This window comes from Engystomops pustulosus, chromosome 4 (genome assembly GCF_040894005.1).
Source record: "Engystomops pustulosus chromosome 4, aEngPut4.maternal, whole genome shotgun sequence".
NCBI lineage: Eukaryota > Metazoa > Chordata > Amphibia > Anura > Leptodactylidae > Engystomops > Engystomops pustulosus.
In genome coordinates, this window is record NC_092414.1 from 164,103,063 (window position 1) to 164,119,350 (window position 16,288).

Sequence of the window (16,288 nt, forward strand, 5' to 3'; positions counted from 1 at the left end):
CTTTAAAAAAAAAACATAGGGCACCTTGGAGATCAGCCAACGTAGACCTCCCACAAGGCTCTCAAGATATAAAATCAGGAGAAAAGCATTTACGTCGTCTAGAGAGTCTAATTACAGAGATTTATAGAATCTTAAGAACACCGGACAGAAAGTAATGCAGCACTTAAAATAGGAACACCTCTGTAAATTAGTGCTACAGAAATAGACTAGGCCCAGTTTAAGCTCCCCGTTGGAGCCGGAAAAATTATTTCTCAAGAGGGACAGCATAGCAAGTGACTGAAATTTGTAACGTTTTAGCAAAGGATTTCACATTTTCCCCAAGCCTCCACCGGAATGGTTTTCCTGATGGCTATGAATAAGTGGCTCCTCAGGAATCTACAGGCACTTTAGAAAATGTAAAAGGTCATTATTGCATGCTGGAGATTTTAGTCCTTTTCATTCAAATAAAGCCAAAGCCTTTGCCAGAGTCTAGACCATGGTGTAGAATATATTGTATGGAGCTGGCCTTATTACAATTTATCCTAAAGCTTAACTACAGAGCAGAGCAGAAAATAACATTTTTCAAGCCTCCATATGATCTTATGAAGCCTGGCAGTAACAATTTTCTACCCAGGCATTTTTTTTATTACAGCTATTTCTGTGGCTGGATATAGATTTCAAAAGAATTTACTCCTGAGCAAAGGTGGCTTTAAATAGTGAAAGATAATACCTGATAATTCTGTCTGGAATAATTCATAGCAGGGGATAATGTTGTATTTTAGCAACCTCAAACATGCAAATAAAAAATATATCATGCAAAAGTGACGAAAAGTAAAAACTTCTGTAAAAATAACTGTATAAACGTGGCCCTCGCAAGTTCTGCTTGATGTACACCTGTCACCATACAGGTGAGACTTACTCATGATTGAAGGACCATATATTAAGCTGTCATTTAGGCCTCAGTGCCAGGACATGTTTTCTATGTCATTGTTCATTGTATATCATTTTATTATATTTGCTCAGGGTTGGCCATCAATGAATGAAGTGTTGGCCAAATCATTTGGACAGGTTATTATAGGTGAATGGTGTGGTTGACACCTGGGGGCGAATTTTACACCACTTTAAAAACAAGCTTTTGGTAGGTTATGACTTATTCTTTCTAGCACTATTTCTTTAGAACTAATATAATAATAATTTTTTTTAATGTAGCAGCATGAAATTCCACAGCGCTTTACAAATCAACTTAACAGTTTACAAAAAAATCTCAAATCACCTATGAAGGGTCACTTTTTGTATTTTATAAAACTATAAGTAGTTGAAGACATAGTTAGGAATGCAGATACAAATCCAATTCCCTACTATGTCTTTAGTAGAGATGAGCGAACATACTCGTCCGAGCTTGATGCTCGATCGAGCATTAGCGTACTCGTAACTGCTCGTTGCTCGGACGAGTATTTCGCCCGCTCGAGAAAATGGCAGCTCCCGCCGTTTTGCTTTTTGGCGGCCAGAAACAGAGCCAATCACAAGCCAGGAGACTCTGCACTCCACCCAGCATGACGTGGTACCCTTACACGTCGATAGCAGTGGTTGGCTGGCCAGATCAGGTGACCCTGGGATAGACTAGCCGCTGCCCGCGCTGCTCGGATCATTCTCTGTCTGGATGCCGCTAGGGAGAGAGCTGCTGCTGGTCAGGGAAAGCGTTAGGGTGTTCTATTAGCTTACTGTTAGGCAGGAGTGATTCTACAACAGCCCTTCTTAGGGCTACAATAACGTTATCCTTTTTTTTTTTATTTGCTTGTGGCTGGGCTTGCTGGCACTAGTAGTGTGGTAGTAGTACCATATTGTGAGGAATTAGCAGGGGGACTTGCTACCGTTGTGTTTAGCTCTTAGTGACACACATATCCACCTCAAACACCAAAGTGGGAAAATTTATTAGGGGTTTGATTTCAATTAGGCACAGTCTGCCATTTCCTTTTTTATTTTACGTTTATTTTTTTCATAACTCAGCGTCATCTCATCTGGCATAGTAGTGTGCTTTAATACTTGGCTAGAAAATAGCCATAGGAGAATCCAAACGGCTTACTTACGCCTACAGTAGCGTTATATATATTTGATTTCTGGTTGATCTGCTGGTGGCTGTAGTTGTTGCAGTGCATCTACTAGCAAATTGTGAGCAATTTGGAGTGAGACTTGCGACCACTGTGTTTTGCGCTTAGTGACGCACATATCCATCGCAAAGACCGAAGTGGGAAAATTTATTAGGGCCCGGGGTTGGATTTCAATTAGGCACAGTCTGCCATTTGCTTTTTTATTTTACGTTTATTTTTTTCATAACTCAGCGTCATCTCATCTGGCATAGTAGTGTGCTTTAATACTTGGCTAGAAAATAGCCATAGGAGAATCCAAACGGCTTACTTACGCCTACAGTAGCGTTATATATATTTGATTTCTGGTTGATCTGCTGGTGGCTGTAGTTGTTGCAGTGCATCTACTAGCAAATTGTGAGCAATTTGGAGTGAGACTTGCGACCACTGTGTTTTGCGCTTAGTGACGCACATATCCATCGCAAAGACCGAAGTGGGAAAATTTATTAGGGCCCGGGGTTGGATTTCAATTAGGCACAGTCTGCCATTTCCTTTTTTATTTTACGTTTATTTTTTTCATAACTCAGCGTCATCTCATCTGGCATAGTAGTGTGCTTTAATACTTGGCTAGAAAATAGCCATAGGAGAATCCAAACGGCTTACTTACGCCTACAGTAGCGTTATATATATTTGATTTCTGGTTGATCTGCTGGTGGCTGTAGTTGTTGCAGTGCATCTACTAGCAAATTGTGAGCAATTTGGAGTGAGACTTGCGACCACTGTGTTTTGCGCTTAGTGACGCACATATCCATCGCAAAGACCGAAGTGGGAAAATTTATTAGGGCCCGGGGTTGGATTTCAATTAGGCACAGTCTGCCATTTCCTTTTTTATTTTACGTTTATTTTTTTCATAACTCAGCGTCATCTCATCTGGCATAGTAGTGTGCTTTAATACTTGGCTAGAAAATAGCCATAGGAGAATCCAAACGGCTTACTTACGCCTACAGTAGCGTTATATATATTTGATTTCTGGTTGATCTGCTGGTGGCTGTAGTTGTTGCAGTGCATCTACTAGCAAATTGTGAGCAATTTGGAGTGAGACTTGCGACCACTGTGTTTTGCGCTTAGTGACGCACATATCCATCGCAAAGACCGAAGTGGGAAAATTTATTAGGGCCCGGGGTTGGATTTCAATTAGGCACAGTCTGCCATTTCCTTTTTATTTTACGTTTATTTTTTTCATAACTCAGCGTCATCTCATCTGGCATAGCAGTGTGCTTTCATACTTGGCTAGAAAATAGCCATAGCAATAGGATAGCATCGTTTGGTTTTAAAAACTAAAAAACACACAAAAAAAAAAAAAACACAAAAAAAAGGTAAAAAAAAAATTAAAGTTATAACTCTCATTTTCAAAATGTTTAACCCGAGGGCTAGGGGTAGAGGACGAGGGCGGGGACGTGGGCGTCCAACTACTGCAGGGGTTAGAGGCCGTGGTCCTGGGCGGGGTGAGACACCACCTGCTGATGAGGGAGCAGGGGAACGCCGCAGAGCTACACTCCCTAGGTTCATGTCTGAAGTTACTGGGACTCGTGGTAGAGCACTGTTGAGGCCAGAACAGTGCGAACAGGTGATGTCGTGGATTGCCGACAATGCTTCGAGCAATTTGTCCACCAGTCAGTCTTCCACGCAGTCCACCCATGTCACCGAAATCGGCACTCCTCCAGCTCCTGCACCTCAGCCTCCTCCCCCCCAGTCTGCCCCCTCCCAGCAAAATTTGCCATTTGAACCGGCATACTCTGAGGAACTGTTTTCTGGACCCTTCCCACAGTCACAAACCACTTGTCCGGTTGCTGATGAGCAATTTTCCGATGCCCAGATTTTCCACCAGTCGCAGTCTGTGGGTGATGATGACCTTGTTGACGTAGTGGAAGAAGTGTGTAAAGAGGTGTCCGACGATGAGGAGACACGGTTGTCAGACAGTGGGGAAGTTGTTGTCAGGGCAGGAAGTCCGAGGGGGGAGCAGACTGAGGGATCGGAGGATGATGAGGTGACAGACCCAAGCTGGGTTGAGAGGCCGGGTGAACACAGTGCTTCTGAGATGGAGGAGAGTCCTCGACCAGAACAGGTTGGAAGAGGCAGTGGTGGGGCCAGACGGAGAGGCAGGGCCAGAGCTGGTGCATCAGCGCCAAATGTGTCAACTAGTGAAGCTCCCGTGGCGAGGGCTTCTGCGGCGAGGGCTAGATTTTCAGAAGTCTGGAGGTTCTTTAAGGAAACACCGGATGACCGACGGACTGTGGTGTGCCACATTTGCCAAACCAGGATCAGCAGGGGTTCCACCACTACTAGCTTAACTACCACCAGTATGCGCAGGCATATGAATGCTAAACACCCCACTCAGTGGCAACAAGCGCGTTCACCTCCGGCCGTGCACACCACTGCTCCTTCCCCTGTGTCAGCTGATAGTCAGCCCCCTGCCCAGGACCCTGCCACAAAAACCCCATCGTCGCCTCCACGATCCTCCACAGCATCCACCAGCGTTCAGCTCTCCATACCCCAGACGCTGGAGCGGAAACGCAAATATAGTGCAACCCACCCGCACGCCCAAGCCCTTAATGTGCACATCTCCAGATTGCTAAGCCTGGAGATGCTGCCCTATAGGCTAGTAGAGACCGAGGCCTTTCGCAGCCTCATGGCGGCGGCCGCCCCTCGGTATTCGGTCCCCAGCCGCCACTACTTTTCCCGATGTGCTGTCCCAGCCCTGCACCAGCACGTGTCAGACAACATAATCCGTGCCCTGACCAACGCCGTTTCTGACAAGGTCCACCTGAACACGGACACGTGGACGAGTGCTGCCGGGCAGGGCCACTATATATCGCTGACGGCACATTGGGTTAACTTGGTGGAGGCTGGGACCGAGTCTGACCCTGCGGCTGGTCACATACTGCCGACGCCGAGGATTGCGGGGCCTACCTCGGTCCAGGTGTTTCAGGCCTACTATGCCTCCTCCTCCTCCCACCCCTCCTCCACCTCCTCCTCCGAACGACCATCCGTGGGCATGGCGCCATCAGTCGGTAGCTCTAGGCACAGCAGCAGTGCCGTCGCTAAGCGACAGCAGGCGGTGCTGAAACTGCTGAGCCTAGGCGATAAAAGGCACACCGCCCAAGAACTATTACAGGGCATCACGGCGCAGACTGATCTGTGGCTGGCACCGCTGAACCTGAAGCCAGGCATGGTTGTGTGTGACAACGGCCGTAACCTGGTGGCGGCTCTGCAACTCGGCAGACTGACACATGTGCCATGCCTGGCCCATGTGTTAAATCTGATAGTTCAGCGTTTCCTCAAGACATACCCCAATCTGTCTGATTTGCTCACGAAGGTGCGCCGCATCTGTGCGCATTTCAGGAAGTCCAGCACAGATGCTGCCACTCTCAGGGCAGCGCATCGCCGCCTCCAACTGCCCGCTCACCGACTGTTGTGCGACGTGTCCACGAGGTGGAATTCAACACTGACCATGTTATCCAGAGTTTACCAGCAGCGCAGAGCGATTGTAGACTGCCAGATGTCAACTTCCACCAGAACTGGTAGTCAGGTCAGTCAGCTTCCTCAAGTCTACAATGAGGAGTGGACGTGGATGTCTGATATCTGTCAGGTGCTGAGTAACTTTGAGGAGTCAACACAGATGGTCAGTGGCGATGCCGCCATCATCAGCCTCACCATCCCGCTGCTTGGCCTGTTGAAAAACTCTCTGGTCAGCATGAAGTCGGAAGCTTTGCGCTCCTCACAAGAGACGGGGGAAGAAGATTCCCTTGTTGATAGCCAAAGCACCCTTAGGTCTGTTTCTCAGCGCATATCGGAGGAGGTGGAGGAGGATGAGGAGGAAGAGGAGGAGAATGTTGGCGAGACACAAGAGGGGACCATTGTTGAGTCCTTCACTGTTGAGCGTGTATGGGCAGAAGAAGAGGAGTTGGAGGAGTTGGAGGAGGAGGAAATGGACAGTCAGGCCAGTGAGGGGAGTGAATTCTTACGCGTTGGTACTCTGGCGCATATGGCAGATTTCATGCTAGGCTGCCTATCCCGTGACCCTCGCGTTCAAAGAATTTATTCCAGCACCGATTACTGGGTGTTCACTCTCCTGGACCCACGGTACAAGCAAAATCTTTCCACTCTCATCCCTGGAGAGGAAAGGAGTGTGAGAATGCATGAATACCAGCAGGCCCTGGTGCACAAGCTGAAACAGTATTTCCCTTCTGACAGCGCTAGCGGCAGAGTGCGTAGTTCTGCGGGACAAGTAGCGAGGGAGAGTAGGCGAGCAGGCAGCTTGTCCAGCACTGGCAAGGGTACGCTTTACAAGGCTTTTGCCAGCTTTATGTCACCCCAGCAAGACACTGTCACCTGTCCCCAGTCTCGGCAGAGTAGGGCTGATCTTTACAGAAAGATGGTGAGGGAGTACGTAGCTGACCATACCATCGTCCTAAATGATCACACAGCTCCCTACAACTACTGGGTTTCAAAGCTGGACATGTGGCACGAACTGGCGCTGTACGCCTTGGAGGTTCTTGCCTGCCCTGCCGCTAGCGTCTTGTCCGAGCGGGTTTTCAGTGCAGCTGGTGGCATCATCACCGATAAGCGTACACGCCTGTCGACTGACAGCGCTGACAGGCTGACGCTTATCAAGATGAATAAAGCCTGGATTTCTCCTAATTTCCAATCTCCACCAGGTGAAGGAAGCTCAACCTGAATAATTTATCCACTCCTCCTCCTCCTCCTCATTTTCCTCCTTCTCCTCCTCTTTGTACAGTAAAGCAGAGGAAACTGGCTATTTTTTTACAGGGCCCACTGGCTCTAGCTATAGTACTTTATGCATTTAATTTTTATGGAGGGCCACCGACCCGGTCCTCTGTTTTAAACAATTTTTGGGAGTGCCACATACAGGCACTCAATCTATTCAATTTTTCTGGAGGGCCACCTACCTGCTCCTCTGGTTTGAAAACTTTTTTGGACTGCCACATACAGGCACTCAATCTATTCCATTTTTATGGAGGGCCACCTACCTGCTCCTCTGGTTTGAAAACTTTTTTGGACTGCCACATACAGGCACTCAATCTATTCCATTTTTCTGGAGGGCCACCTACCTGCTCCTCTGGTTTGAAAACTTTTTTGGACTGCCACATACAGGCACTCAATCTATTCCATTTTTATGGAGGGCCACCTACCTGCTCCTCTGGTTTGAAAACTTTTTTGGACTGCCACATACAGGCACTCAATCTATTCCATTTTTATGGAGGGCCACCTACCTGCTCCTCTGGTTTGAAAACTTTTTTGGACTGCCACATACAGGCACTCAATCTATTCCATTTTTATGGAGGGCCACCTACCTGCTCCTCTGGTTTGAAAACTTTTTTGGACTGCCACATACAGGCACTCAATCTATTCCATTTTTATGGAGGGCCACCTACCTGCTCCTCTGGTTTGAAAACTTTTTTGGACTGCCACATACAGGCACTATCCAAATTGAATTGTCTCCATAGCAGCCTCCACACGTTGTCTCCATTGCTACCTCCAAAAGTCGTCCATATAGCTGCCTCCATACATCGTCCCTTTATCAAACGAGGTGTGTCAGGCCGAAATTTGGGTTGTTTTCATGGATTCCACATCAAAGTTGTTAACTTTGTCGCCACCCTGCTGTGTTATCCACAAAATACACTGGCAAACTTTTACCATTTACGGATATTATTTCAGCGCTTCTTGCGCATCTGTTTACATTCCCCTCACCCGGCATATCCTAAACTTATAAGAACGCTACTACACTTGATCTTATACAAAAGGTTCTTAGAAGTGCTGTTTGGGGAGTAGCCTAGAGACAGGGGCTTGGATTGGCGAAAGCTCGCCTGGCAGCGGAGCGCCAGCTCCATGCCAAGAACCAACTAACATAGTTTTAACTGCAGCACCTTTAATCTACTACTAGTTCACTGCCTCCATACATGGCCGCCTTATCAAACGTGCTGTGTCAGGCAGAATTTTGGGTTGTTTTCATGGCTTCCACAACAAACTTGTTATTTTTGTCGCCACCCTGCTGTGTAATCCTCAAAATATACTGGCAAACTTTTACCATTTACGGATATTATTTCAGCGCTTCTTGCGCATCTGTTTACATTCCCCTCACCCGCCATATCCTAAACTTATAAGAACGCTACTACACTTGATCTTATACAAAAGGTTCTTAGAAGTGCTGTTTGGGGAGTAGCCTAGAGACAGGGGCTTGGATTGGCGAAAGCTCGCCTGGCAGCAGAGCGCCAGCTCCATGCCAAGAACCAACTAACATAGTTTTAACTGCAGCACCTTTAATCTACTACTAGTTCACTGCCTCCATACATGGCCGCCTTATCAAACGTGCTGTGTCAGGCAGAATTTTGGGTTGTTTTCATGGCTTCCACAACAAACTTGTTAACTTTGTCGCCACCCTGCTGTGTAATCCTCAAAATATACTGGCAAACTTTTATCATTTACGGATATTATTTCAGCGCTTCTTGCGCATCTGTTTACATTCCCCTCACCCGCCATATTCCAAACTTATAAGAACGCTACTACACTTGATCTTATACAAAAGGTTCTTAGAAGTGCTGTTTGGGGAGTAGCCTAGAGACAGGGGCTTGGATTGGCGAAAGCTCGCCTGGCAGCGGAGTGCCAGCTCCATGCCAAGAACCAACTAACATAGTTTTAACTGCAGCACCTTTAATCTACTACTAGTTCACTGCCTCCATACATGGCCGCCTTATCAAACGTGCTGTGTCAGGCAGAATTTTGGGTTGTTTTCATGGCTTCCACAACAAACTTGTTAACTTTGTCACCACCCTGCTGTGTAATCCTCAAAATATACTGGCAAACTTTTACCATTTACGGATATTATTTCAGCGCTTCTTGCGCATCTGTTTACATTCCCCTCACCCGCCATATTCCAAACTTATAAGAACGCTACTACACTTAACTTGGTGCAGGCTGGGACCGAGTCTGACCCTGGGGCTGGTCATATACTGCCGACGCAGAGGATTGCGGGGCCTACCTCGGTCCAAGTGTTTCAGGCCTACTATGCCTCCTCCTCCTCCCACCCCTCCTCCACCTCCTCCTCCTCCTCCGAATTACCATCCGTGGGCATGGCGCCATCAGTCGGTAGCTCTAGGCACAGCAGCAGTGCCGTCGCTAAGCGACAGCAGGCGGTGCTCAAACTGCTGAGCCTAGGTGATAAAAGGCACACCGCCCAAGAGCTATTACAGGGCATTCCGCATCAAACTTGTTAACTTTGTCGCCACCGTGCTGTGTAAGCCACAAAATATACTGGAAAACTTTTTTCATTTACGGATATTATTTCAGCGCTTCTTGCGCAGATGTTTACATTCCCCTCACCCGCCATATCCCAAACTTATAAGAACGCTACTACACTTGATCTTATACAAAAGGTTCTTAGAAGTGCTGTTTGGGGAGTAGCCTAGAGACAGGGGCTTGGATTGGCAAAAGCTCGCCTGGCAGCGGAGCGCCAGCTCCATGCCAAGATCCAACTAACATAGTTTTAACTGCAGCACCTTTAATCTACTACTAGTTCACTGCCTCCATACATGGTCCCCTTATCAAACGAGCTGTGTCAGGCAGAATTTTGGATTGTTTTCACGGCTTCCATGTTAACTTTGTCGCCACCCTGCTGTGTAATCCACAAAATATACTGGCAAACTTTTATCATGTACCGATATTATTTGAGCGCTTCTTGCTCACCTCCTTTGGTTCCTCTCTGCCACCCATTGGTTTGAAGCCTGAGTCCATTTAGGGTATGTTGCCATGCCACTCTCTAGCCTGCCGCTGCTGCCGCTGCCTCTGCATGCCGTCCCTTATAGTGTCAGGGTCAATTATTGGATGTTTTAGATGCTATCTAGCCTCATTCGGTCACTCTGTCATGGCCATGCTGTTGCCCATAATTTTGGCATAATGGTGCGATTAAGCAGCCTCAGAGGCATCCATGCATGCTGCCCCTGCTGTTTCCTGTCCATTTCCGTGGTGTTTCCATCCTTTTCCGAGGTTCCCAGGTGTTTGGCCAAGCTTCCCTGTGCAGAGCCTTGGTCCCCTTGAAAAATGCTCGAGTCTCCCATTGACTTCAATGGGGCTCGTTACTCGAAACGAGCACTCGAGCATCGGGAAAAGTTCGTCTCGAATAACGAGTACCCGAGCATTTTAGTGCTCGCTCATCTCTAGTCTTTAGCTAAACAACCATGATGTGTTTTGAACTTTAAAGTGATACTAGATACATAGTTCAAGGTGCTATAGGGGTTTCTGAAGTGAAGCCACCTCTAGCCTCTAAAATTTCTTATGCAAAAAGTGACTCTTTTTAGCTCATTGGCATATGACTTTAGTAGGAGACATTTAATAGGTAAACAGGCAAGTTTTAGAGTAAAATAAGGAATGCTAGGAAATATATTTCATACTCTACTTGAGGGTGTTGTTAGTGGTGTGAAAACTGGTGGCAGGCTTTTATATTGGTATGACTGTTTCCATTTCAAGAGTATTATCACATTTTTGCCTATTTAATATTCTTCCTCCCCTAAACAAATGCAGTTTAAATGGACAGCACACAGTTTTTGGGTCAGTACACCAAAACAACCAACCTCAGACCATTCAATCTTCAATTGGCATTCAATGCTGTCTATAAGCATGAAATACATATGATTGTGTGATAATTACAGAGCTTTTATTTTACAGAATGCAGCTACTTTCTATTTTGTATCCTCAGTTGGAGAACACATTTCATGTCTACACAGGGTACTCCTTTGGGATTCCATTTTACATAAATCAATGATGATTATTTTGGTCACAGAACTGCTGTGACCACCTTAATGATGAAATGTGAACCTTTAGTTACATGGGCCGAAATGACCTGAACTTGTCACTTTTGCTTGTACTGAAATATGGCCTCCTTTATTTCGGACACACATGGACCTGACCTTTGTTTGTGCCTTCACCGACTGGGACTGAAGAAAACCAGAACACATTGAACAGAAAAGCAGTAGCATTTTTCTTTGTGACATGTGTCAGGTCATATAGGCAGGAGGGAATAGGTAAAAGTTGGACAAGTTATGAATCCAATAACCTTTACACAGTGCAGGAAACATGGGCATTTTTAATAGAATGAAAGTTTTCACATATTTTAATTAAATCGATATATGATATTAAAAATGAATATGTTCTTATTTATCTTGTAAAAAAATTACCAGCTTTACAAGTAGGACAAATCTATCTGTAAAATTTATGTAACAGCCACCAGGGTTGGGATGAAGAATAGACAAGGGTAGGTGATTGCCCAGGGCGCCACCCTCACCTTCTACCCTGGAGGCGCTGTCCTGGCCCGTTATTTACTGGACGTAGGCAGCGCAATGTCATTGCTGCCTGCATCCTCTGTGTGGCGCAAACTATTTTGTTGTGTAGTCGACGGCATGTGCCTGGGCTACCTATATACAGAGGGTTATGTGTCTGGGCTACCTATATACAGGGGGGCATGTTCCTGAGTTACCTATATACATGGGGCATGTGCCCGATTACCTACATACATCGGGGAATGTGTCTGGGCTACTTATATATAGGGGATATGTGTCTGAGCTTCCCATATACAGGGTTTTTATTTTGTCTGGGCTATCTATATACATGGAGCATGCGCTGGGCTACCTTTATACTGGGAGCATGCGTTGGGCTACCTATATACTGAGTGTGCTGTGCTAGCTTAATTAAAGAGGAGGTGCTGGTGTTTAATATGAATTAATGAGGGGGAAACTATATGGTATTATAAATTGGGATATATAGGGTAGCAAATTCTGCAGTGATAAGTTGTGGCTGGGAGAAGTTGCCGTGACAAAAGGATTGTCAATGAGGAGACTACCAGGAAGAAGACCCGGATGGACTAGACCAACATAGACATACCGTATATACTCGAGTATAAGCCGACCCGAGTATAAGCCGAGGCCCCTAATTTTACCACAAAATACTGGGAAAACCTATTGACTCTAGTATAAGCCGAGGGTGGGAAATGCATTGGTCACAGCCTCCCCAGTGTATGTAGCCTGCCAGACCCTGCCCCAGTGTATGTAGCCTGCCAGACCCTGCCCCAGTGTATGTAGCCTGCCAGACCCTGCCCCAGTGTATGTAGCCTGCCAGACCCTGCCCCAGTGTATGTAGCCTGCCAGACCCTGCCCCAGTGTATATAGCCTGCCGCCGCTGCCGGACAGATCGCACAGGGGTCACCGGAAAGGTTTAGAGATATTTATTTTTTTGACTCGAGTATAAGCCGAGTTTGGGTTTTTCAGCACATTTTTTGTGCTGAAAAACTAGGCTTATACTCGAGTATATAAGGTACTTTGAACAGTATATGCCTTTCTGAATGCAGCCCAATTGTGAAGGATATTTAATGCTAGTATATATATTATGTGGGGTTATTTACTGTTGATAGACATTTGTGATATATTCATATTATATATGCAGGATATTTTTATTTTAAGAAGGTATAGAGTCAGCTCACCTGAAGATCATGCAGCAGCTTCTGGTAAGGTTGGAGCACGGACAACTCTTGTTCCCAGTCCAGCACAAGCAAAAACATGTAGCGGATCCAGTTTCACACAACCATCCAGGGTCAGTAAAAACATAGCAATTTATTTCATATTCTCTAAAAATTCACAGAGGCAGATGAACATATAGGAGAACACAGACATACACAGCGTAAATGCCTACGCGTTTCGAAAAAAATCCTTCATCATGGCATATCGTGAGGCATGAACAGGTGATTCTTAAATAGCCCGCAACTGCGGTCATGTGATCACGTTAAAGGAACATTACATGTTTAAAAAGTTTTTTAATCGTACGTGTGCCCGGTCATGTGTGAATAGGCAAAACGCACGAAATAAGCATCAAACACTAAATAGAGAAAGCAAACAATAGAAAATTTATCAAGGAAATTTGTTTCACACCTTGCGGTAGCCGCAATAGAAAAAGTTAAAAAACCAACACGCGGTGGAGATCACAGGCGCAAGCTTATGAACAAGGAATCCTACTGGATCTTTGTACTAGAAACTAGATTTCCACTGGGTCTTTATAAAAGACATGATATGATTTTTCAATTGTAAATTCCCTTGATAAATTTTCTATTGTTTGCTTTCTCTATTTAGTGTTTGATGCTTATTTCGTGCGTTTTGCCTATTCACACATGACCAGGCACATGTACGATTAAAACTTTTTAAACATGTAATGTTCCTTCAACGTGATCACATGACCGCAGTTGCGGGCTATTTAAGAATCACCTGTTCATGCCATACGATATGCCATTTGAATGATTTTTTCCGAAACGCGTAGGCATTTACGCTGTGTATGTCTGTGTTCTCCTATATGTTCATCTGCCTCTGTGAATATTTAGAGAATATGAAATAAATTGGACACTGGATGGTTGCGTGGAGCTGGCTACACAATATTTTTATTTGTGCTGGTAAATATTTATATGTGAGGCATAGTCATTGGTATCTATATTTATGGTATATACATTGCAGGTATATATGTGTAGTTTTTTTGGTGGAGGGACATATATTTCTATTTGTGCTATATTTACTGCTGGTAGGCCTTATTGCAGATAATCCTATAACAGTTGTTTTCTTAGATTTCACTCTTATGATTTTTAATGGAAAAAGGGGTATTTTATTTTCCCTCTCAGGATCGGCCCTGACTCTGCTGTGTTTCAACTACAATTTTAAAGGGGTGGTACAAATTTGCCTGTCTGCCTAGGGCACCAAAATACCCCGTTCTGGCCTTGACAGCTGCATTAGGATGACCATGCTGGAATTTCTAAAGAAGTTGTTTATAGTTGAATATAGTTGTTTATAAGTTGAATATTGTGTCGCAAGATCAGCACTCACATACACCGGGAAGAAGAAGGTGAACTCCGGCGGACCTCAGCGGGGGAAGCGACACATGCAGGAAATTGCAGACCCAAATCCTCATTGGACAACGCACGGCGGGGATCGCGACGGGACGGGTAAGTAAATGTGCCACAATATCTCCAGTGGAAATTCTTAAAAATGCTTACTCATTTTTCTTCTTCAATTTGCGTCCACTATTTTATGTTTTTAAAATAGGAAAAGTTGAAAAATGATAATGCAGGCGATGCAGAGACAGAAACAGCCACAAGGGGGCACTCAATCTGAATGCAGTTTAGATTTTAAAGGAAACCTACCACTTCTGAAGGTAGGTATGAGATGTAAACACCGGGCACCAGCTCAGGGTGATCTGGTGCCGGAGCTTACCTTAGCTAGTGTTTTAAAACCGCTATATCGCGGTTTAAACACATTTTGATTTACAGCCCCGAGGTAGCTTCGGCGCTGCGCGCGGCCGTACGCACGCGCGCCTCCATAGAAAGTGCTGGAGGCGCCACGCGCGCACGGCCGTGCGCAGCGCCAAAGCTACCTCGGGGCTGTAAATCAAAATGTGTTTAAACCGCGATATAGCGGTTTAAAACACTAGCTAAGGTAAGCTCCGGCACCAGATCACCCTGAGCTGGTGCCCGGTGTTTACATCTCATACCTACCATCAGAAGTGGTAGGTTTCCTTTAAAGAGACTCAGAGGTCCAGTAATGTGGCAATAATAGGCCCAAATATGAGGAAATCCCATTAAGACCCTGGCTTGAGAAGTGGAATTAGCAGAAGAAATCTTTTTTTAGCCATCATTGTTTTTTAGTATAAGTTTCATTTTGTTTTGTTTTGAGGTTGTAATTACATCCTATAGTTTGAATTATTTGGGTATATGTAATATTAAAAGGGCCTTTTAAGCTGGGTTGCTACAAAGTGGTCACCAGGCAGCTGGGTTGAGATCAGTTTAGAAATAAATGCAGCTGTAAGTCCTATCATTTTTATGGGTGCACACCGTAGCTACAAAGAGTTTGTATTTTCTCTCTGTGTTTGCGTGCTTTTCTTCCAGATTCTCCGGTTTCCTCCCACGCTCCAAAAAACATACTGGTAGATTGGTTAGCTCATTTATATTCTATAGGGCTTTACAAATCATAAGGGACACATACAAATAAAATAAGACATTACACAGTACAAACAGTCATATGAAATAATAGGAGTGAGGGCACTACTTACAAGAGCTTACAGTCTATGAGGATGAAGGGGGTGACACAAGAGCTAACAGTCTATGAGGATGAAGGGGTGACACAAGAGCTTACAGTCTATGAGGATGAGGGGGTGACACAAGAGCTTACAGTCTATGAGGATGAGGAGGGGACACAAGAGCTTACAGTCTATGAGGATGAGGGGGTGACACAAGAGCTTACAGTCTATGAGGATGAGGGGGTGACACAAGAGCTTACAGTCTATGAGGATGAGGGGGTGACACAAGAGCTTACAGTCTATGAGGATGAGGGGGTGACACGAGATGTATAAGATCTTGTGTAATGGTCCAGCCATTGTTTTATATAAGGGCATGGAACAAAAATAATTTAATAAATAAAAATGCTGCTTCTTGGACCAGCCATCAGTCGCCATTTTATATCCAATGTCCGAGGTGAATGGGACTGCAGAGACGCCTGGAGCTTGGTATTTGGTGTTTGCCGGATAACAGAGGGGAGGAGGACAAAGGAAGGATTAGTAAAAAGAGAGTTAAAGTTGCATGCAGTTAGGGAATGTGATAGGCTTTCCTAAAAAGGTTTTAAAAGCATCAATGAAGCTTTGAAGGTTGGCTATTAGTCAGATAGTTTGTTGTAGGGCATTCCAGAGAATTGGTGCAACTCAGAAGAAGTCCTGGAGGCTGGAATAAGGGAAGAGAATAATCTAAGATCACTGGCAGATCAAAGAGCACGGGTTGGGCGATAGACTGAGAAAAGGGATGAAGGTGCTTCAATGAAACTGTATTCAGAAGGAGACGGGCAGCCAGTGCATTGACTAGCACATACTGGAGGCATACGTGTAGTGTTCGTTCTGAAAGACAAGCCTGGCTGCTGCATTAAGAATAGATTGTAGAGGAGAGAGTTCAGTGAGTGGAAGGCCGATTAGTAGGGAATTACAGTAGTCTAGACAAGAGTGACAATTTAGAGGTTTCAATTGTAAGAAAATGTCAGATTCCAGAGATGTTTTTAAGGTGCATGCCGCACCTTAGACAATAACAAATCATTATTTATTGACATTTCTCCGGCAATTGACATTAATTCATTGTAGAA